The sequence below is a fragment of the Salvelinus namaycush genome, chromosome 6, assembly GCF_016432855.1.
Source record: "Salvelinus namaycush isolate Seneca chromosome 6, SaNama_1.0, whole genome shotgun sequence".
NCBI classification, from domain to species: domain Eukaryota; kingdom Metazoa; phylum Chordata; class Actinopteri; order Salmoniformes; family Salmonidae; genus Salvelinus; species Salvelinus namaycush.
This window is the reverse complement of record NC_052312.1, coordinates 26,768,633-26,791,399: the sequence shown is the minus strand read 5'-3', so window position 1 is coordinate 26,791,399 and position 22,767 is coordinate 26,768,633. Positions and strand designations below refer to the sequence as shown.

The 22,767-nt window shown below is 39.8% G+C and overlaps 1 protein-coding gene across 1 annotated transcript in view; it reads left to right on the top strand.

The window, feature by feature from the left end:
- The first annotated feature begins 17,160 nt into the window (after positions 1-17,160).
- LOC120049309 (collagen alpha-1(XXV) chain-like) overlaps positions 17,161-22,767 on the top strand; it is a 78,887-nt gene continuing 73,280 nt past the window's right edge. Inside the window, exons 1-3 of the mRNA XM_038995560.1 lie at positions 17,161-17,204; positions 19,167-19,199; positions 20,656-20,691. The gene's annotated coding sequence lies outside the window, so the exon portion shown is untranslated. The remainder of the gene's footprint in view (positions 17,205-19,166; positions 19,200-20,655; positions 20,692-22,767) is intronic.

The following is a 22,767-nucleotide window of genomic DNA, read 5'->3' as shown; positions in this document are numbered from 1 at the left end:
AACCAACTAATTACAGCATTACCAACAATGGAAGAGGTGGAAAGTGTGGGGGAAAAGTGGAAGGGGAAAAAAATAAGGAACTTGTCTGTCGGCCCTGCACTAAAGCCAAAAGGTTCAAGATAATTGTGATAAATACAAATATATACCAGTTTCATTTAAGGACCAAAAATTGACAGCTGTGCCATATAAATTGCAAAATAGTTAGGAAGAGATGTTCGATGTACTAATTCCATGGCAGATGGTTTATGAATTGACACGGAAAACGACGCCAGATTAATACATTTGAATTTTTCAATGTAAATTATTAATAAAAAATTCTTGCAACCAATAGAATGTTATATATATGGGGGATACAGTCTCCCTAGCTCTGCAGATTTTTCTGCGAGGAGGCAGTCATTAGATCATTTATTTTGTACTGTCCAAATGTAGCTCGTTTTTTGTCACAGGTCCAGGAATGGCTGCAGAATTGCAACATTTACCTAGAGCTAACCTTTCAGATAGCAATACTGGGTGATTTGAAAAATAGTAGTCAATCGATCAATAATATAATTATTATTTTAGCAAAACATTTTATCTTTAATTTACCATCTGGCAGCATTTTCACTTTGGATGAATCGCGTGCCCATAGTGAACTGCCTCCTACTCTGTCCCAGATGCTAATATATGCATATTATCATTACTATTGGATAGAAAACACTCTGAAGTTTCTAAAACTGTTTGAATTATGTCTGTGAGTATAACAAAACTCATATGGCGGGCAAACTTCCAAACAGTAAGTGGAAATTCTGGGGCTGGTCGATGTTAAACTCATCGTGTATTCACATCCCTGTAAGATATGGATCTGTTCGCACTTCCTACGCCTTCCACTAGATGTCAACAGTCAGTAGAATGTGGAATGAAGCCTCTAGTGTGATGTGGGGCCAGATGGCAGCTATTTGAGTCAGTGGTCTGGCAGAATGCTAGTTCCTGGTCATGCGCGCTAGTCATGATATGGCCATGTGTTCCATTACTCTGTAGACAAAAACGAATGCTCCGGTTGGAACGTTACTGGATATATATGATAACAACATCCTGAAGATTGATTCTCTACTTAATTTGACCAGTTTATTCGACTTGGAATATAATTTTTTGAAGTTTTCGCCAGCGTTTGGACATGTGAACTAAACGTGCTAGCAAAAGTAGCTAATTGGACACTAGTAATAGACATTATCGAACAAAACGATTTATTGTGGAACTAGGATTCCTGGCACTGCATTCTGATGAAAGATCATCAAAGGTAAGGGAATATTTATGATGTAATTTCGTATTTCTGTTGACTCCAACATGGCGGAGAAATGTTGTGTATTTCTGAGCGCCGTCTCAGATTATTGCATGGTATGCTTTTTCCTAAAGTTGTTTTAAAATCTGACACAGCGGTTGCATTAAGAACACGTGTATCTTTAATTATATGTAAAACATGTATCTTTCATCAAAGTTTATGATGAGTATTTCTGTTATTTGACGTGGCTCTCTGTAATTACTCCGGATATTTTGGAGGCATTTCTGAACATGGCGCCAATGTAAACCAAGATTTGTGGATATAAATATGCACATTATCGAACAAAACATAAATGTATTGTGTAACATGATGTCCTATGAGTGTCATCTGATGAAGATTATCAAAGGTTAGTGATTCATTTTATCTCTATTTCTGCTTTTTGTGACTCTATCTTTGGCTGGGAAAAATGGCTGTGTGTTTTTTGGATTTGGTGGTAATCTAACATAAATATATGTTGTGTTTTCGCTGTAAAACATTTAAAAAATCGGACACGATGGGTAGATTAACGAGATGTTTATCTTTCATTTGCTGTATTGGACTTGTTAATGTGAGAAAGTTATATATTTAAAAAATATATTTTTGAATTTCGCTCGCTGCCTTTTCAGCGGAATGTTGTGGGTGTTCCGCTAGCGGAACCCCCGGGCTAGAAAGGTTTTAACCTTGCTAGTAGCTAGCTAGCTAGCTAGTAGAATAGTTTGCAATGCTTAGCCTCCTGGCTAATGGCTACCGTGACATTTACGGTACTTTTGAGCTGCGAAGCAAGAACGTCAACCGAACCCTCTCTCGGTTTGTGACATTCCGTTCGCTATGTACATATATTGTAAGAATAAATTTCATCCTGATAACTCTATTCTGAGAGAATAAGCCCTTAGTGGCAACCGTAAGTCTGACTTCACCAGAACTGTCAAATAATCATTCAACACTGAGAAGTTATGTCACTCTGCTTATGATACCTTTCATTAAATCATGATACCACTAGTCTTAATAGGGAAAAAACACAAAGACATAAAATTAGGACTGCACATCATAGTCACCTTCCCCAAGACTCATAAAAGCATACTTTGTGGTAAATCAAAAATGTAATGTAATCGGAATTGTATTTGTTTTTGGCTCTCTTACAGGGTCCCCTTGGGCCTCCTGGCATCCCAGGTGTTGATGGGCTGAAGGTAAGATCATTGTTATAGTGGAAGTGCTGATATACGTGACACATAGGGGATTACAGTTTCCAATAGCTTTATTTGCAGATTAAATTAAATCAAATCACATTTTATTTGTTACAGGTGCCGAATACAACACGTAGACCTTAAAGTGAAATAATTACTTACAGGCCCTTAACCAACAATACAGTTTAAAAAATACGAATATGAAATAAAAGGAACAAGTAATTAAAGAGCAGCAGTAAAATAATAATAGTGAGACTATATACAGGGGGTACCGGTACAGAGTCAATGTGCGGGGGCACCGGTTAGTCGAGGTAATTGAGGTAATATGTACATGTAGGTAGAGTTATTAAAGTGACTATGCATAGATAATAACAGAGAGTAGCAGCGGCGTAAAAGAGGGGGTGGGGGGAGGCAATGAAAATAGTCTGTGTAGGCATTTGATTAGATGTTCAGGAGTCTTATGGCTTGGGGGGTAGAAGCTGTTTAGAAGCCTCTTGGATCTAGACTTGTTGCTTGGGTATCGCTTGCTGTGCGGCAGCGGAGAGAACAGTTTATGACTAGGGTGGCAGGAAGCTTGGCCCCAGTGATGTACTGGGCCGTACGCAGTACCATCTGTAGTGCCTTGTGGTCGGAGGCCGAGCATTTGCCATACATGGCATTGATGCAACCTGTCAGGATGCTCTCAATGGTGCAGCTGTAGAACCTTTTGAGGATCTGAGGATCCATGCCAAATATTTTCAGTCTCCTAAGGGGGAATAGATTTTGTCGTGCCCTCTTCACGACTGTCTTGATGTGCTTGGACCATGTTATTTTTTTGGTTGATGTCGACCCCAAGAAACACTTACAATTCTCCACAACAGCCCCGTTGATGAGAATGGGGGTGTGTTCGGTCCTCCTTTTCCTGTAGTCAACAATCATCTCCTTTTTTCTTATTCACGTTGAGGGAGAGGTTGTTGTCCTGGCACCACACGGCCAGGTCTCAGACCTCCTCCCTATAGGCTGTTTTGTCGTTGTCGGTGATCAGGCCTACCACTGTTGTATCATCGGCAAACTTAATGATGGTGTTGGAGTCGTGCCTGGCCGTGCAGTCATGAGTGAACAGGGAGTACAGGGGGGGACTGAGGACGCACTCCTGAGGGGCCCCTGTGTTGAGGATCAGCGTGGCAGATGTGTTGTTACCTACCCTTAACACCTGGGAGTGGCCCGTCAGGAAGTCCAGGATCCAGTTGCAGAGGGAAGTGTTTAGTCCCAGGGTCCTTAGCGTATTGATGAGCTTTGAGGGCACTATGGTGTTGAACTCTGAGCTGTAGTCAATGAATAGCATTCTCACAAATGGGTTATTTTTGTCCAGGTGGGAAAGGGCAGTATGGAGTGCAATAGAGATTGCATTATCTGTGGATCTGCTAGGGCGGTATGCAATTTGGAGTGGATCTAGGATTTCTGGGATAATGGTGTTAATGTGAGCCATGACCAGCCTTTCAAAATACTTCATGGCTACAGACGTGCGTGCTACGGGTCGGTAGTCATTTAAGCAGGTTACCTTAGTGTTCTTGGGCACAGGGACTATGGTGGTCTGCTTAAAACATGTTGGTATTACAGACTCAGACAAGGAGAGGTTGAAAATGTCAGTGAAGACACGTGCCAGTTGGTCAGCGCATGCTCGCAGTACATGTCCTGGTAATCTGTCTGGCCATCCGGCCTCGTGAAAATTGACCTGTTTAAAGGTCTTACTCACATCGGCTACGGAGAGCGTGATCACACAGTCGTCCAGAACACCTGGTGCTCTCATACATGTTTCAGTATTTTCCTCGAAGCGAGCATAGAAGTAGTTTTGCTCATCTGGTAGGCTTGTGTCACTGAGCAGCTCTCGGCTGTGCTTCCCTTTGTAGTCTGTAATGGTTTGCAAGCACTGCCACATCTGACGAGCATCGGAGCCGGTGTAGTACGATTCAATCTTAGTCCTGTACTGGCGCTTTGCCTGTTTGATGGTTCGTCGGAGGGCATATCGGGATTTCTTATAAGCTTCCTGGTTAGAGTCTTGCTCCTTTAAAGTGGACGCTCTAGCCTTTAGCTCAGTGCGGATGTTGCCTGTAATCCATGGCTTCTGGTTTGGCATATACGTACGGTCACTGTGGGGACGACTTCATCGATGCACTTATTGATAAAGCCAATGACTGATGTGGTGTACTCCTCAATGGCATCAGAAGAATCCCAGAACATATTCCAGTCTGTGCTAGCAAAACAGTCCTGTAGCTTGGCATCTGCTTCATCTGACCACTTTTTTATAGACCGAGTCACTGGTGCTTCCTGCTTTAATTTTTGCTTGTAAGCAAGTATCAGGAGGATATAATTATGGTCAGATTTGCCAAATGGAGGGCGAGGGAGAGTTTTGTACATGTCTCTGTGTGTGGAGTGAAGGTGGTCTAGATTTTTTTCCCCTCTAGTTGCACATTTAACATGCTGATAGAAGTTTAGTAAAACTAACATAAGTTTCCTTGCATTAACCTGTTTAAGCTGCAGCCCGACACCGGTACACTTATGACAACATCCAGCTCAAGTGCAGGGCGCGAAATTCAAAAGATATTTTTTTTAAAATATTTAACTTTCACACATTAACAAGTCCAATACAGCATATGAAAGGTACACATCTTGTGAATCAAGCCAACATGTCCGATTTTTTAAATGTTTTACAGGGAAGACACAATATGTAAATCTATTAGCTAACCACGTTAGCAAAAGACACCACTTTTCTTACTCCATCAGTTTTTTACTCCATCAGTAGCTATCACAAATTCGACCAAATAAAGATATAAATAGCCACTAACCAAGAAACAACTTCATCAGATGACAGTCTGATAACATATTTATTGTATAGCATATGTTTTGTTAGAAAAATGTGCATATTTCAGGTATAAATCATAGTTTACATTGCAGCTACAGTCAGAAATTGCACCGAAAGCAGACAGAAAAATTACAGACACCAACGCCAAATAACTAAATACTCATCATAAAACATTTCTGAAAAATACATAGTGTACAGCAATTGAAAGACAGGCATCTTGTGATTCCAGACAATATTTCCGATTTATCAAGTGTTTTACAGCGAAAACACAATATAGCGTTATATTAGCGTAGCCACAATAGCCAGAAACACTTGGGCGCCGACGACCAGTTCACATGCATGACAGATATTAGAAATAGCAGCATAAAATGTTTCTTACTTTTGGTGATCTTCCGTCAGAATGTTGGACAAGGTGTCCTTTGTCCAGAACAGTCGTTGTTTGGATCTGGAACGGCAAATTTCCCTCTTGATTTAGCATGGGCACTTGCCAAGTGGCACGGATCTCCCCAACGTCAACAAAGTCAGAGAACGGAACACGGCAAAACTCCCGAAAAAATTTCAATAATCTGATTAAACTATATTGAAAAAACATACTTTACGATGATATGGTCACATGTATCAAATAAAATCTAAACCGGAGATGTTAGTCGTCCATAACGACAGCTAAACAGAAGGCAAATCCATGTCCCCTTTCGCGCGCTCCAGAAACAGGAAATGGACGGTCACGTCATACATAGAGCTTTAATTCCACCTCAGACCAAGATAAACACGAAATTTCTTCTCTCACCGCCTCTTGACAACCAGGGGAAGGTGTATGAAGTGTACGTAGACTCTTATGTATCATGCCCATGTATAGGCAGGAAGTTGAACAGAGCATCGATTTCTGACATTCCACTTCCTGGTCAGGAAATGTGCTGCAGAATGAGTTCTGTTTCACTCAGAGAAATAATTCAAACGGTTTTAGAAACTAGAGAGTGTTTTCTATCCAATAGTAATAATAATATGCATATTGTACGAGCAAGAATTGAGTACGAGGCCGTTTGAAATGGGCACGATTTAACTGGCTACTCAATACTGCCCCTTGCAGCCATAAGAAGTTAAAGTCCCAGGCCACTAGGAGCGCCGCCTCTGGATGAGCGTTTTCCTGTTTTCTTATGGCAGAATACAGCTCATTGAGTGCAGTCTTAGTGCCAACATCGGTCTGTTGTGTTATGTAGACAGCCACGAAAAATACAGATGAAACCTCTCTAGGTAGATAGTGTGGTCTACAGCTTATCATGAGATACTCGTGATCATAAAACCGACTTCTTTAGATATTGTGCACCAGCTGTTGTTTACAAATATACATAGTCCGTCCCCCTTTGTCTTACCAGACGCCGCTGTTCTATTCTGCCGATACAGCGTGTAACCAGCCAGCTGTATGTTGATAATGTCGTCATTCAGCCATGACCTCGAAGCATAATATATTATAGTTTTTTAATGTCCCTTTGGTAGTTTAATCTTCCTCGTAGATCGTCGATTTTATTTTCCAATGATTGCATTCTAGCTAGTAGAACGGAAGGCAGTGGAGGTTTATTCGATCTCCTACGAATTCTCAGAAGGCAACCGACCTCCGTCCTCTTTTTCTCCGTCTTCTCTTCACGCAAATGACGGGGATTTGGGCCCGTTCCCGTGAAAGCAGTATGTCCTTCACGTCGGGCTTGTCAGACTCGAAAAAAAAGCTTCTGCCAGTTCGTGGTGAGTAATCTCTGTTCTGATGTCCAGTAGTTATTTTCGGTCATAAGAGACGGTAGCAGCAACATTATGTACAATATCAGTAAAAAAATAAGTTACAAACAACGCAAAAAAACAAACAAAAAGCACAGTTGGTTAGGGGCACGTACAACATCAGCCATCTTCTCCTGCGCCATAATACAAAAACATTTGAAAAAATACTAATAAAATAAAAAAATATAAAAAATAACGTTTTTAAAAATATGAAAAATGTACTAAATTAAATAACAACCTGGGATAATAATCTAGTTGTTCTTTTCTAATACACTACTGTGCAATTATTATATAACTGTGGGTTTTTATTTGTAGAGATGACACATACCTCAAAATGCATATTCCTGTCTCACCCTTGAAGCTATTTCTTTGTTTTTATCTTAAGAGGCATCATACTAACTGGTATTTATCACGTTTTAGGGAAGACCTAGAAGACCTAGATGCAGACAGTGTTGAAGTAACAAATGTTTATTAATAGAGCAGGGGGCAGGCTAAACGACAGGTCAGGCAGGCTCAGGGGCAGGGCAGGCCTGGTCATGGTGTTCTGCCAGGGTATGGAGTCCCTTCATAACACATTGAAGTAACTCCTTGTGTCTTCCAATGGTGGCTCCTTGCTGGGAGACCGCATTGTTGAACTGGTCTGAGACTGCGGGGTCAGTCATGGCCAGTTCGTACTATCACGTTTTAGGGAAGACCCAGATGCACACAGTGTCAAAGTAACAAAAGTGTATTACTAGAACAGGGGGCTGGCAAAATAGCAGGTCAAGGGCAAGCAGAGGTCAGTAATCCACATCAGAGTCCAAAAGGTACAGAATGGAAGGCAGTCTCAGGGTCAGGGCAGGCAGAGGTCAGTTATCCAGTGTGGTGTGACAAAGTACAGAACGACAGGTAAGGCTCAGGGTCAGGGCAGGCAGAATGGTCAAAACCGGGAAAACTAGAAACAGACAGGAGCAAGGGGAAAAACGCTGGTAGGTTTGACGAACAAAATTAACTGGCAACAGACAAACAGAGAAAACAGGCACAGTTGAAGTCAGAAGTTTACATTCACCTTAGCCAAATACATTTCAGCTAAGTTTTTCACAATTCCTGACATTTAATCCTAGTAAAAATTCCATGTCTTAGGTTAGTTAGGATCACCACTTTGTTTTAAGAATGTGAAATGTCAGAATAATAGTAGAGAGTGATTTATTTCAGCTTTTATTTCTTTCATTACATTCTCAGTGGGTCAGAAGTTTACATACACTCAATTAGTATTTGGCAGCATTGCCTTTAAATTGTTTAACTTGGGTCAAACGTTTCAGGTAGCCTTCCACAAGCTTACCACAATAAGTTGGGTGAATTTTGGCCCATTCCTCCTGACAGAGCTGGTGTAACTGAGTCAGGTTTGTAGGGCTCCTTGCTCGCACATGATTTTTCAGTTCTGCCCACATTTTTTCTATAGGATGAGGTCAGGGCTTTGTGATGGCCACTCCAATACCTTGACTTTGTTCTTAAGCCCTTTTGCCACAACTTTGGAAGTATGCTTGGGGTAATTGTCCATTTGGAAGATACATATCCGACCAAAAAATTGCGTTTGGAAATTGATTCCAAGGATGAACCAGACTTGTGGAGATCTACAATTATTTTTTCTGAGGTCTTGTCTGATTTCTTTTGATTTTCCCATGATGTCAAGCAGAGACACTGAGTTTGAAAGTAGGCCTTGAAATAAATCCACAGGTACACCTCCAATTGACTCAAATGATGTCAATTAACCTATCAGAAGCTTCTAAAGCCATGACATAGTTTTCTGGAATTTTCCAAACTGTTTAAACTTCTTATGGCTGCAATCCCGCTAACGGGATCGATATGACAACAGCCAGTGAAAGTGCAGGGCGCCAAATTCAAACAACAGAAATCTCATAATTAAAATTCCTCAAACATACTTATATCATTTTCAAGGTAATCTTGTTGTTAATCCCACCAAAGTGTCCGATTTCAAATATGCTTTTCAACGAAAGCACTACAAACGATTATGTTAGGTCACCACCAAACCACAATAAGCACAGCCATTTTTCCAGCGAAAGATAGCAGTCACAAAAAGCAGAAATAGAGATCAAATTAATCACTAACCTTTGATGATCTTCATCAGATGACACTCATAGGACTTCATGTTACACAATACATGCATGTTTTGTTTGATAAAGTTCATATTTATATAAAAAAATCTGAGTTTACATTGGCGCGTTACATTCACTAGTTCCAAAAACATCAAGTGACTTTGCATGGCCACATCGTTTCAACAGAAATACTCATCATAAATGTAGATGATAATACAAGTTATACACATGGAATTATAGATATACCTCTCCTTAATGCAACCGCTGTGTCATATTTTTTTTTAATTTACGGAATAAGCAAACCATGCAATAATCTGAGACGGCGCTCAGAACAATAGCCAAATTAGCCGCCATGTTGGAGTCAACAGAAACCAGAAACTACATGATAAATGTTTCCTTACCTTTGATGAACTTAATCAGAATGCAGTCCTAGGAATCCCAGGTCCACAATAAATGCTTGATTTGTTCGATAATGTCCGTTATTTATGTCCAATTAGCTACTTTGGTTAGCGCGTTTGGTAAACAATTCCAAAGTCACAAAGCGCGTCCACTATAACGTGACGAAATGTCCAAAAGTTCCGTAACAGTCAGTAGAAACATGTCAAATGATGTACTGAATCAATCTTTAGAATGTTGTTAACTTCTCTGCGCTACGGATCCCTTTTACGGGATCATTTTCCTAAACAACCGCTGAATTGCAGGGCGCAAAATATTACTAAAAATATTTATAATCATGCAATCACAAGTGAAATATACCAAAACACAACTTAGCTAGTTGTCAATCCACCTATTGTGTCAGATTTTGAAAATATGCTTTACAGAGAAAGAATTCCAAGCTTTTGTGAGTGTATCAATCAATGCTAGAACAGCTAGCCCCAAATTAGCATGGTCACGAAAGTCAGAAAAGTAATAAAATAAATTGCTTACCTTTGATAATCTTCGGATGTTTGCACTCACGAGACTCCCAGTTACACAATAAATGTTCTTTTTGTTCGATAAATATTACTTTTATAACAAAAAAAGCCATTTGGGTTGTGCGTTATGTTCAGAAAACTACAGCCTCGTTCCGGTGCTGAAAGGCAGAAGAAAATTCCCAAATGTATCAGATTCAAAAATATTACTAAAAATATTTATAATCATGCAATCACAAGTGAAATATACCAAAACACAGCTTAGCTTGTTGTTAATCCACCTATCGTGTCAGATTTTGAAAATATGCTTTGCAACGAAAGCAATCTAAGCTTTTGTGAGTGTATCAATCAATGCTAGAACAGTTAGCTTGGTTAGCTTGGTCACGAAAGTCAGAAAAGCAATAAAATTAATCGCTTACCTTTGATTATCTTCGGATGTTTGCACTCACGAGACTCCCAGTTACACAACAAATGTTATTTTTGTTCGATAAATATTACTTTTATAACAAAAAACGCCATTTGGGTTGCACGTTATGTTCAGAAAACCAAAGCCTCGTTCCGTTCGTCGAAAATTCAAAAAAGTATCCGTAATGGTCGTAGAAACATGTCAAATGGTTTTTATAATCAATCCTCAGGTTGTTTTTAACAAACATAATCGATAATATTTCAACCGGACCGTAACCTATTCAATAAGAGAGAAAAAGAAAATGGAGAGCTCCCCTCTGGCGCGCAGGAACTATTCAGAGGACACCTGACTACTTTTGAAAAATCTCGCTCATTTTTCAAAATAAAGGCCCGAAACTATTCTAAAGCCTGGTCACAGCCTGAGGAAGCCATTGGAAAAGGAATCTGGTTGATACCCCTTTAAATGGAAGAAAGACGGGCCAGGAAACACAGATAAAGAAAATAAAAATAATAACTTCCGGGTTATATTTTCTCAGGCCTGCAGAATCAGTTTTGTTTTACTCACAGACAATATTTTTACAGTTTTGGAAACTTTGGAGTGTTTCCTATCCTAATCTGTAAAGTATATGCATATTCTACGATCTGGACCTGAGAAATAGTCAGTTTACCTTGGGAACGTTATTTAAAAAATATATAATCTGACCCCTAGCGTCAAGAGGTTAACATACATCTTGAATAACGTTCCAACCGGAGAATTACATTGACTTCAGTTGAGCGAGGGAACGGAGCTGCCTCTCACGTGAACGCACGTGTTCAAGGCGTGGTCACCTCATGGCAGTGATTACTCATTCCTGTCTCCTTCGGCCCCCCTTCACATTAAAGTCATCAGACAAAGTTCTATTGACTGTTGACATCTAGTGGAAGCCGTAGGAAGTGAAAACTCATCCATATCTCGCTGTAATTTCATTGGGAGCTTGGTTGAAAATCTAGCAGCCTCAGAAAAAATCCAAACAGAAAGTGGAACTTCTCAGGTTTTTGCCTGTCATATGAGTTCTGTTATACTCACAGACATAATTCAAACAGTTTTAGAAACTTCAGAGTGTTTTCTATCCAATACTAATAATAATATGCATATATTAGCAACTATGACTGAGGAGCAGGCCGTTTACTCTGGGCACCTCTGTGCACCTTTCATCCAAACTACTCAATACTGCCCCTGCAGCCATAAGAAGTCAACTTAGTGTATGTAAACTTCTGACCCACTGGAATTGTGATACAGTGAATTATAAGTGAAATAATCTGTCTGTAAACAATTGTTGGATTAATTACTTGTGTCATGCACAAAGTAGATGTCCTAACCGACATGCCAAAACTATAGTTTGTTGACAATAACTTTGTGGTGTGTTTGAAAAAAAGAGTTTTGATGACTCCAACCTACGTGTATGTAAACTTCTGACTTCAACTGTATAAATACACTGGGGATAATGTGGAAGATGGGCGACACCTGGAGGGGGGGGGGGGGGAGGCATGCACAAAGACAGGTGAAACAGACCAGGGTGTGATAGTATTCAATTGTCAATAATCCCATTTGTTCTTTTGGCTTCATGTCGCTTCCGTCTTATTGAAGGAATTCTGTCATGAATTCTGAAAAGGTCAAACCACTATCCTGTTTATAAGAAATCCCTTGGGCTGCATCTCAAAGCCGTAACCACAAAGTAATGTGGTATAAGCAGTCTGTGAATCTGCTTTCACCCAAAGTTTCGTTAAAAAAAAGTATTCTCAGCAATCGTTTAAAACATATGAAAGGAGCAACATTCATGGAGTTAATAGGAACCAAAGTGAGACCATTTATTTCGTAGTGGAGGCCATACTCACTTTGGAAACAACATGCTTGTGTTGAAACTGTAGGTTGTCAGGCTGCATGAAATATATCTCTAATGCTGTGCAACAATGCTATAAAACAGATTGGTTATCGTGTTTAAGCACTGTTCATGCAGAAGTTTTGACTCTGAACCAGCTAGTCCATCCCTCAACACAATATTGCAGTCAGTTGCAGGTTGAATGGAAGACTCTGCATTGATATCCTTTAAATCTTCCAAAAGTCCTTATCTCACAAGGGAAACTTATTAGGTAGGAGTTAAGTGATCATCATTATGACAACAGTCCATCATCATTATGTCAATTACGTCCATGTGCAGGCCTACAGATAATTACAAGATGTATGGGTTTTATTAGCATTACATGGGTAACACCCTTGATATTAAATAGCACTGAATATAGCTATTGACTCAATGTTTGATTTGAACATTGTAATGTTTGGAACTGTGCATCACTCCTATTCAGGTAAACAATGCTTGGACTTCCAAATAAACAGGGTTTATTAAACCTTTTAAAAAAACACCAAGCAGTAGTATGAGGCTTCAAACTACATCACATGGACTTCAATGCTAAGCTTGAGGCAATGGTTGCCTGTATGGATCTATTTTACAACACCTCAGATAATATCAATCAAATATAAGTGACTTCTATCCAATCAACCAACCCACAGATTATTGTGAAATAGATATGAATTGCTTATTGGAAATTCTTTTTTCATGTGCAGTATACCATTTTGTATACAGTGAATTTAAATCACATAGAGACAATAGATTACTTAAGACAGAAACTATAAGAGGAACATTGGTCTGGGAGGATGGGTGAGCGTATGATGCGAATGTTTAGCAATCTGAAGGGTGTGTGTTTAAATCTCATCATGGACAACTTTAGTATTTTAGCTAATTAGCAACTTTGCAACTACTTACAACTTTTTAGCTACTTTGCAACTACTTTGCATGTTAGCTATCCCTTCTCCTAACCCTAACATTAACCCTTTAACTACTTAGCTAGCATGTTACCTAACCTTAACCCCTAACCCCTAAACCTAACCTGACCTTGACCCCTAGTCTCGCTTACATTATCCACCTAGCTAACGTTAGCCACAACAAATTGGAATTTGTGTAATGTACACGAATGCGTTATGAAGAAAAAATAATTGTAATACACACAAAATGTGTTGTGATGAAAATCGTGTCATACACTTTTTTGTGTGCCTGTCATCAATTTCAAATAATTTATTTGTGTCTATTTCACAATAATCTGTGATAGTGTGTTGAATCAACAGAGGTGCACATGCACCATACAGTACAGTACATAAAGTGCCAGCCAGTGAAAAACCATGGCCCATAGATCTATACATAATGTGATAGTGTATGCAACTTAGATACCTTTCAGTTATATATATGTTTCAAGGTCTTTTCAGGTTGCTATTATGTTGTAAATCATAGGAATTACATAGTTAGTGAGTTGCCCCATTCTTTGACCTAAATATGATCAAACCTATAACCTATTTTGAGGTTATCTGTACCTTGGGGAAAAGCCTATGGCCTCATTTTACCTCATAACCTTCCTTCAGTGTTTAGATGATTTCTAGAGATACAGGACATCTGAATAAGCTGTGTGTTTTGTTGTCTGTAGGGGGATGTGGGTACATCAGGATTAGATGGAATTCCTGGTGCCAAGGTTTGTGACACACTGTCATGTATGCTCTTTATTCTTTGAGCCAGGCTTTTGTTTCATTTTGTTTCCTCAACACTTGTTTTTCAAATAATTTGTCATACTCCTACAACTATTTAAGTTGACACTTTCAAGATACCTGCTTCAACGGTCAAAATATTATCATTAATATTATGATTTACAGAGCTGAAGGAATGAAATGTATACACTCCAGAACACTGGTGATCTTGGATGCTCCACAAACAATTTAATGGACATTTCTGTCAATAGGCCTTCAACAGCGTTTTATAGAGAGTTGTTGCTGCTCTCCTTTATGAATAAAACATACAAGTGATGGAGTTTCTTTCTTTTTATAAATACTGATTGAAAAGATGATAGGTGTCACGCCCTGACCATAGTAAGCTGTTTTTTCTCTGTGTTGGTTGGGGCATGATAGTGTCTAGGGTGGGTCATCTAGGGTTTTTTGTATGTCTGTTGGCCTGATATGGTTCCCAATCAGAGACAGCTGTTTATTGTTGTCTCTGATTGGGGATCATATTTAGGTAGCCATTTCCCTTTTGTGTTTGTGGGATCTTGACTATGTTTAGTTGACTGTCTGCACAATTTTGTATAGCGTCAGGTTTCGTTTGTGCGTTATTGTTTTGGAGAGTTTTCAATTTATAAAAAATATGTGGAACTCTACTCACGCTGCGCCTTGGTCTCACTCATACAACGACCGTAACAATAGGTTTATGCACTATGGTTTTAAAAAAATGCATTTAAAGAGTTAAATATTGTCATAGGTCATCTGTGAGTCCTGTGAAAGAAATGAAAATGTTCAGATCAGTGAGGTAAATATACTGGTGAAATTATGCCCTCTGTTACCCAATATCCTGTTATATTGGGGTATTTGTAAAACAACAGTGTTAGCAGGTGGTGTTAGCTCTGTGCTTTAGACTGAGGCCGGTATTCAATTCATAGCACAGTGAGCTGGACAGCCCGAATGTGACTTAAAAAGGCATTTTCCCAACATTCACGGAGATTGTATTCTCAGTAAGAGCAGTTCGTTCCAATCGGAACTTATGTATCTTTAAATGTCATGCGCCCCCTATAACGCGGATCAGATTGAATCCCGGACTGAGTGTAATATCTTTGCTGTGTATGAGAGTTTCTTTAAAAAAATCATTGGACAATGTTTAGAGAATGTCAAACATGTTTAACACCCAAGAAGGTATCGAAGGAGGGAGCAGCCAAAACATGATACGCGTTTTTCGAATCAAATGTGAATTTAACCCCAGATACGATCTGGGACTGGCTGCCATTATTTCTCCTAAACCCAACATTCCCAGAGCCTTTGTGTATTTTAATGCCATCTGCTTTATTTTCCAATAGGGTGAAATGGGAGAGAGAGGTGAAAAGGTAAAGACTTTCAATCTTCAGACTTCCTGTTCAGCCTTCCCATCCCTCCCATGTAAAATTATGTTTTATTTCTTGAGGCTGTGAAACATATTATTATGTAATGTTAAATGAACTTGTGACAACAGTTTTGCTGTATTGGTTTTAAGGGCTACTCACTATTTTCAGTTGTTAATTGTGCATGGATGTCAATTGGAGATCTTCACTAAAGTTCAAGTTGTGAATGTTTTAGTTACCTTGTTTTAGAGTAACAGTGAACTAAACCATCCTTTGTGGTTTAGAGTAACAGTTAACTTGTTTTCCATCTTTAAACTGTTGTAATGAGTACGACGGGAGACAGAGAGCTGGTTTCAGGGCGCAGCAGTTGTTTATTAGGGAAGAACCACGGGAGGAGGCAGGTAGCTGGGTCCAGGGGCAGGCAGAAGGTCATACACAGGGACTCCAAACAGGTAACAGTACAGGCAGGGAAAAGGCTAATAAAGTAGTCCGGGAGATCAGGCAAGAGGTTGATGACAGGAAATCTGATAGGCAAAAGTACAGGCAGGGAATAGGCAAAAAAGTATTGTTAGTGAGGATGGCCAAAAACTACGATACACGGGGGGACTAATACGGAAATAAACAGAGCTCCGAATAGAATATGTATCAAAACAAACAATACCTCACAAATGATGGGGTGCAAAGAACTGAACTAAATAGTATGTAAATGACATACAGGTGTGATCAGATTGGAATCTGGAGAGTGAGCTGCGTTCAGGAGATCTATGTGTTCGAGAGTGTGAGTTGGAAGCAGACGTTACAACTGTAGCATGATATAAGACATGTCATGGATAGGCATAATAGGTCATAATAGGCTATGACAACTAACTTGACATGATCATGACTGCCATTAAGATTACATATAGTAGTTGACTAATCAGGATTAGTTTTATACCAGTCCATACAAAATTGCAGTGTTGTCATTTATAGAAAGGTTCCATGGAATCACTTTATCTCTAAGCCCTAGACAAACTTGGGATGTTAGAACCAAACCATCTTTAGAGGGCATGTCACAAGCCCCTCCAATTTTACAGACTTCAGCAGAGTCAATGAAGTTGAGTCACTGAGCCCTCCTAGGACCGAGCTCTGTTGCAAGGCCTTGGTGGAACCTAATCAGCCAAGATTAGGAACGTATGCAGCGGTGATGATGAGCAAACAAAACTCACAGCTCTGTCCCATCCGTTCTAATGATTTGATATTTTTGGCTGGGTGTGAGAGGGAGGTGAAAACTCTCACCCCGTCCACTTGCCCAGGGAGGCAGGAGGGGATGTGGTGACTCTTTCAGCTCAATGGCACCAGGACCTTGTTAGTATGCCCAAAGGGACATAGCCTCTTCTCACTACCTCTCAGTGATTCAAGCAGCAATCTGTTCAATGCTCTTGCAATTGTCCACATTTATGATGTTTCTCATGTTAGTCGAGACTACGGACGAGACTGCAGAAGCCAAGATGTGAAATCAGCCCCAATAGTGTGTTACTGAGCTTTGCCTGCTGTCAACTGCCAGTTGTTAACAACTCCTGTGAAGCTACTATTTACGAGAACATGTTCAAATACTTTGAATAGCCACAATTTTGCCATTTCATTTGCCACGTTCTTATCTGTTTGTAAATTCTGTATAAGCCGTTTCAGAATTGTTGGTAGTGTATCTTTGCTTATCTGCTGTTTTTCAAACAGGGTGACTTGGGAGAAGATGGTCAAAGAGGTGAAGGCGGGGAGAAGGTATGTAAATTCAACTTCACATTCCTTCCTTTGTGTTTATTCCTCGAACCTGATAGAGCGAGAACTTAGCTCTAGAAAGGAGCAACAACTTAATGTTAACAATGTGAGAAACCAATGTTGGAAAGGAGCAGCAGTAGCTAGTGAAACCAGAACCTAAGCAAAGAAGGCAGGCACCCTTGACAGTTAACACTGTTTCATTGCATGTAACTGGGCCTAATTGTTGCGCATAGCTTTTTGCTAAATTCCTGGTTGGATGCTTCATGAGTTAATATTGGACCATTTAGCATTAAGAAGGGCCGGCTCCAGCGACATAAGTGGCATAAGAGTTAGAATAGTAGAATACACAAGGTCCAATTTCGAAAATTGGTTGTGAATCAACAGTTTTCTCTTATGTCAGTCACTGAAAGTCACTCAATTAGCTTGTCTGCTAACAATTTTTAGATTGGTAAGTTAGTCTAGCCAGATATCTAAACTTGTAGTAATCATGGGCAAATACTGACTGGGCACGCAGGGGAGGTACTGGGCAAAAAGGGTCAATATTAGATATAAAGAGCACAGTGCATTTGGAAAGTATTCAGACCTCTTCCCATTTTCCACATTTTGTTACGTTACAGCCTTGTACTAAAATATATATATTTTTTAAAGCCATGAGGTTGAAGGAATTGTCCGTAGAGCTCCGAGACAGGTTTGTGTCGAGGCACAGCTCTTGGGAAAGGTACCAAAACATTTCTGCAGCATTGAAGGTCCCCAAGAACACAGTGGCCTCCAGCATTCTTAAATAAGAGAAGTTTGGATCAACCAAGACCCTTCCTAGAGCTGGCCGCCCGGCCAAACTGAGCAATCGGGAGAGAAGGGCCTTGGTCAGGAAGGTGACAAAGAACCCGATGGTCACTCTGACAGAGCTCCAGAGTTCCTCTGTGGAGAAGGGAGAACCTTCCAGAAGGACAACATTCTCTGCAGCACTCCACCAATCAGGCCATTACGGTAGAGTGAACAGACGGAAGCCACTCCTCAGGAAAAGGCACATGACAGCCTGCTTGGAGTTTGCCAAAAGGCAGCTAAAGGACTCAGACCATGAGAAACAAGATTATCTGATCTGATGAAATCAAGATTGAACTATTTGGCCTGAATGCCAAGCGTCACGTCTGGAGGAAACCTGGCACCATCCCTACGGTGAAGCATGGTGGTGGCAGCATCATGCTGTGAGGATGTTTTTTAGCGGCAGGGACTGGGAGACTAGTCAGAATCGAGGGGAAAATGAACAGAGCAAAGTACAGAGAGATCCTTGATGAAAACCTGCTCCAGAGTGCTCAGACTGGGGAAAAGGTTCACCTTCCAACAGGACAACAACCCTAAGCACACAGCCAAGACAACGCAGGAGTGGCTTCGGAACAAGTCTCTGAATGTCCTTGAGTGGCCCAGCCAGAGCCTGGACTTGAAACCGATCGGACATCTCTCGAGAGACCTGAAAATAGCTGTGCAGCGACGCTCCCCATCCAACCTGACAGTGCTTGAGCGGATCTGCAGAGAAGAATGGGAGAAACCCTCCAAACACAGGTGTGTCAAGCTTGTAGCGGCAAACCGAAGAAGACTGTAATTGCTGCCAAAGGTGCTTAAACAAAGTACTGAGTAAAGGGTCTGAATACTTATTTAAATGTGATATTCCATTTTTTTATACATTTTCTAAATGTTTCTGATAACCTGTTTTTGCTTTGTCATTATGGGGTGTGTGTGTAGATTGATGAGAAAAACAAAAAATGTATCCATTTTAGAATAAGGCTGTAATGTCACAAAATGTTGAATGAGTCAAGGGGTCTGAATACTTTCTGAATGCACTGTAATTAACACAGTGCAGACCGAAGGGATCTCTAGAGTTAGCCGTCCCTGAGACCGGGTCTGGAGCTGGTACCTTAACAATGAGATGTTGCACTTAAAGCTGTTGTTATCATTTGTATTTTGTAGGGTGATGCAGGCTCCTCTGCGGCAGGCATCAAGGTATGTTTTGAGGTTAAATGCTGAATAGGTGGGTAGTTTCACAAATAGCGTTTGATGTTCTTCAGACATTGTGTGTACATTTTGATAAAACACTCATTTTAGCTGTTGGATGACATACATCTATGCTCTATCTAAACTAAACTATGTTAAAGGTAGACTCAGCGAGATGACATTGCATGCATGAAGTAAACACATAGTGTGTTAATTTACTCAACGACTAAGAGCGTAGAAGCTTAAGGCTGAGGCTTCTCCGCTGTTTTGGTCCTGTAGCTACCACGTTGTAGCAGTATGAAGTGCACCTGATTTTTTTTATTTTTTATCATTGAACATCTGATAGTCAAATTATAGCGTAAAAGCAGGTGAGCTGGTTTTACTCTTTTTGGCCATTTTCTGGTGTTTTGTGGTGAAAAGGCTAGAAATAGGTAGATAGGCTAGAAATGTTTTAACAACAACACATTTTGTTAAGATTGCATTCAATTCCCTGACCCTCCATTTTAAATTATGGCTGATTAAAGATGATATCATCAACTGTTGTTGTCAACCCTGTCACATTAAATAGTAACCTTTCTTAATTTAACCCAGATGTTCCCATACTTTTTTGGCCCTCGACCGATTTTGATATAAGAAAAAATCTAATTCATAAATAAATTAATGTAATCAATGGCCAATGTTAACTTTTTTAATTGGTCTATTACAAATCAGTTTGACAGTACTTTTGACAGTATTTCAATATGAAGGAAGTATTGTTTGAAATGACTGAAATGCACCAGAAAGGTACTGGGAAGTTCGGAAAATCACCAGGCAATCATTTTGTATGATCTTCTGTGTAGAAAATAATATCATAATTGATTGTTTTTCCCCCCCCCCCCAATCTTTTCCCCTGAAAATGTAGTACCTGGTCTTGTCCACTCTGTTCTAATGAGTCCTGTGGCGGCTTGTGGGCAATGTAGAGGGAAACACATACGTGTTCCTTAGAGTCTTGTCTTTCAGTGATATATGTAGTCGTAATATGGGGTCATTATATTTAAACTGTTCAAAAGATAGGGCCACATTTGTAGAAAGAAAACAGAAACCACTCTGTTTATTACAACTACATCTAGTGGCTACTGGAGGTTACTGACGTAACCCCAGTTCTATAACCAAGCTTGATTTTTAAAAATGTTATTTCAGAGTTTCTCTCAACCCCATTTTCAAATCAGGTGACCCCACATGGGGTAGCGACCCCTAGTTTGGGAAAAGCTGATTTAACCTCTTGAGATGGGAAAACATGTTTGTTATAACGTTGAACATGTGCTGACAGCATGTTAAAATTAGGTGAAATAATGCCATTTTGACAAAATTACGCTACCTAAAAGGCACTTTATGCATGGAATGACACAGATAATATTAAGGTAAGAACAAAATAAATAATTGCATCCATTTCGTTATTGCTAACAGCTCTCTGTCTGTATTACAGGGTGAACCAGGAGAGCCAGGACATGGGGGAGCAAAGGTAAAACTAGCCTGCACTACAATCCCATGGCACGTGTTTCCCAAGTTTCAAAATCCTCACGATAGGAATACTTGTTCATTTTCTCAGATTGATATTAGAATGTGATAGTATGACCAAGGGCTTCCTAATATAAAGGTACATTTGTAGGTGTGATTTTGCAAAATCTGCGTAACTTTACAGCATTAGCTCTTAAATGGACAATCAGCAGTTGCTCCATACATTTTTGGACTCAATTAATGATATGTACCCATTGATTGTTGAAGAAAATAACTTATAAATGCCTCGTGAGATTAGTTCAACTGCCGTACACCCAAAATATAAGCGTATTTTACTCCAATATTTGTAAACAAAGTAAATGTAAACAAACACTTTATAGCCTCAAAACATGGTTCAAACTATAATTTTGATATCATGGATGGCCAGTCCTTGCATCCATAGCTCTGTCTATACATTTGAGAGTGGTTACATTTCTCCAGCCCCATCCAACTTCATGTCTCTTTCTAGAGCCACTCGTATAACTTGGGCATTCAGGTTAGAATGGGGGATCTTAGATAGAGCTTTCAAAAGTGTGTTTGATTTTTCCAGCAGTGTCTCAGATGGAAGGAGTTGACACTTGATTTAGAAATTCATCGTCCCTTGGCCCATGTTCAGCTCTGATGATCAGTGATTACATCCACCTGGGACAGCCTGCTCTGCTAATCAAACAAACCTCTGAAAGTGCAATCTGTAAATCCACTACTGTATCTGCACAAATGTATTGAATATCGGCCACAGAGTACAAAGTAAAGCCCCCCATCCTGACAAAAAGCCAGCCTGGTACTTTTTATAGCAGTGCCTGCCATGTATTTTCTTGCAACGACAGAGCCATTTGCTAGGCACAGCCAGAGCTGCTGTCAAGACTGCACTAGGATCCCACCTAATACACTATTTACTACCAAGAGCCATACCCCGTTATTCTCCATTATTTTGCGTCACAGAAAAAGAGTCCATGAGGACAACAGGCAGCCCTTTCCTGATGCTGCAAAACAGGTTCGGCCTGACAGAGTCAGATTTGTATGCGATTTTATGGCAGCTCACAGTCGTTCTATCTATTTGCTTAAATATGGTTTCTTACAAAGTTGTATTTCTCTTCCAGTTGCCTAATATGGAACTGTTGATCTCCATTGAATAATGAATTTGGGTGACAGTCGGTGGAGAAGGTTAAGTAGTATTTCCAGATGAGCTACTTTTATTCATTCCATTTCCAATGCTTTCAGGAGGCTCAAATGTAATTTACAGGTCTCTCGCTGAGTTCTAAGTGCTATTACTCTTGATCATTGTCAGCAGCACAGAATATTTCTTCTCATATGTCATAAATGTAATAGTCTTAAATAGTGTGTTAAATTATGCACAGTCAGAAGATTTTCTGTTGAAATGCTTCTAAGAAATCGTATGAAGTGCTTGGCCTCTTGCCTTTTCCATAGTTCACTCAACCCCAATTTAGCTTTCATCCTTTTGTGCTCTGTATGTGAGTCCAGAATTCTCCACTTGAGAATGACATTGCCTACATTCATTTTTGGACTTATAAATTAATGATATAAACCCATTGATTCTTGAGGAATATATCTTATAAATGCCTCATGAGCTTAGTTCAATTGTCATAACCAATCATAACCCAAAATATTATCTAGTCTCACTCCAATGTTTGTAAGCAATGTGAATGGAAACAAACACTGTATAGCTTTAAAACTATAATGTTGATATCACAGATGGTCAGTCTTTGCATCCATAGCTCTGTCTTTGAATTTGAGAGTGGTGATGTTTCTCCAGCCCCACCCCTCAGATTTTTACCAAAACAGAGGTGGGGTGTCTGCTTTGTTATTGTCTCAACTGCTGATTGTGCCTTTTTAATGAAAATTGAGGGAAAAAATTAAATCTCAGTAGAAATCAAACCAAACTGAATTGAATCTCTTTAAAGCTGTTGCAGACCTCTTAACTTTATTAGTCCACATAATCAGCACCACATTGGCCCTATCTAATGATGATTGCATGTAACACTGGTACATAACACAAGTGCAAGTTGTACTCTTCATCAGG